Below are 2,500 nucleotides of genomic sequence, written 5' to 3'. Positions count from 1 at the left end.
CTATCTATCTATCTATCTATCTATCTATCTATCTATCTATCTATATATATATATATATATATATATATATATATTTTATTTATTTTTTATTTTTTTTATTTATTTATTTTTTTTATTTTTTATTTATTTTTTTATTTTTATTTTTTTTTCATAGTCCAAAGAATCATTGTATCCTTGTCGACATTCAGCTGATGTTCAAGAATTGGAAAAGTGACGGTGTATTACCAGTACATATTCAAAATGAGATGTACAGTTGTGTTATTAGTGCATATGAGATGAGAGAAAAGTACAGTTGCATTGATAGTACATATGAGATGAGAGAGAAAAGTACAGTAGTATAATTAGTACACATGAGATGAGAGAAAAGTACAGGTATTATTAGTACATATTCAAAATGAGATGTACAGCTGTATTATTAGTACATATGAGATGAGAGAAAAGTACAGTTGTATTATAAGTACATATGAGATGAGAGAAAAGTAATGTTGTATTATTAGCATATCTGAGATGAGAGAAAAATACAGGTGTATTATTAGTACATATGAGACGAGAGAAAAGTACAGTTGTATTATTAGTACAAATGAGATGAGAGACAAGTACAGCTGTATTATTAGTACATATGAGAAGAGAGAAAAGTACAGCTGTATTATTAGTACATATGAGAAGAGAGAAAAGTACAGCTGTATTATTAGTACATATGAGATGAGAGAAAAGTACAGTTGTATTATTAGTACATATGCGAGAAAAATACAGTCGTATTATTAGTACATGAGAGAAAAGTACAGGTGTATTATTAGTACATATGAGAAGAGAGAAAAGTACAGCTGTATTATTAGTACATATAATATGAGAGAAAAGTACAGCTGTATTATTAGTACATCTGAGATGAGAGAAAAGTACAGTTGTATTATTAGTACATATAAAATGAGAGAAAAGTACAGGTATTATTAGTACATATTCAAAATGAGAAGTACAGCTGTATTATTAGTACATATGAGATGAGAGAAAAGTACAGATGTATCATTAGTACATCTGAGATGAGAGAAAAGTAATGTTGTATTATTAGTACATGTGAGATGAGAGAAAAGTACAGCTGTATTATTAGTACATATGAGATAGAAAAGTACAGTTGTATTATTAGTACATGTGAGATGAGAGAAAAGTACAGTTGTATTATTATTAGTATATATGAGATCAGAGAAAAGTACAATTGTATCATTAGTACATAGGAGATAGAAAAGTACAATTATATTATTAGTACATATGAGACGAGAGAAAAGTACATTTGTATTATTAGTACATATAAAATGAGAGAAAAGTACAGGTATTATTAGTACATATTCAAAATGAGATGTACAGTTGTATTATTAGTACAAATGAGATGAGAGAATACTTCGTAACATAATGTATACTGACACCTACTCAGGAGGAGAATTACCGTAGCATTATTATTATTGCAGATGAGATGACTATTTCGTCTTGTCACCTAATGCTTAACTGTCGGAATGACTTTAAAGTTAGATGACGCTGAAGCAAAGGAAACTCGTGTGCAAGTTGGGGACATTTTTGCTTCCTTGCCAGCCTAAGAGAAAAAGAATGGAAAAGAGAAAGACAAAAAAACAAATAAACGTTTTTAGTGAATCGTCAAATAGGACGGCGATGACAATAACAGTCTTAACAAAACAACAACAGCAGCAGCAACAACAGCAATAACAGTAACATAAACATCAGCAATAACAGCAACAGCAACAACAATAATAACAGTAACAACAACAGCAGCAGCGACAATAATGGCATGAACAAGAACAAAAAGAATAACAATAAAAAAGGATTACTGAAAAACCCAACAATAACAACAATAAGAACCAAAATGAATGTGAGGGGCATTGCGCTGATTGTGGTTTGCTAAATTACATAAAAAAGTCGAGTCTCGTTTATAAAAAAAGCGCTAATGATGAAGACGTGTTAACAGGCCTGTGGCTTTCAAAAAAACTACCTTTGCCTTTTTTCTCTTTCTAATAATACAATATAATTATATTCAGTCTGAAACGCTGCTAGACAGACTTACACTTCTATATCCAAGTCTTAATATAATTATAAAACTAAGTACATGTGGATTTCAATGTAAACAAAGCTTACGCCATCATTATTTCTTGTCCATATTTCTGTAGTTCTGCTGTACTTGACCTTCAAATCAGCTTTGAATGTCTCCTTCGTCTGTTTCTCAAAGACACTGATCTACCACCTGATTCCTCGTCCGCTTACAGAGCCCCACGAAGGACAGTTATATGTGAGGTTGAAGCCATGTTTTAGTCAGGGGACCCAGGAGGACGCCCTTGTCGTTGCGAATGTTAAATCGGTCCCCTGTAGTCCCGGTGGAAAGGAAGAGGTAGGTCGCTGTAGTGTCCTAGAGGGAGGATTGCCTATTCCGAGTTCTTTATTGCAAATCCGGTTGTGTTGATGACTGTGCCCCGTGTTAATAATCTGTTATATTTGTGAG

This window comes from Penaeus vannamei, chromosome 25 (genome assembly GCF_042767895.1).
Source record: "Penaeus vannamei isolate JL-2024 chromosome 25, ASM4276789v1, whole genome shotgun sequence".
NCBI classification, from domain to species: domain Eukaryota; kingdom Metazoa; phylum Arthropoda; class Malacostraca; order Decapoda; family Penaeidae; genus Penaeus; species Penaeus vannamei.
This window is presented reverse-complemented; position numbering follows the sequence as displayed.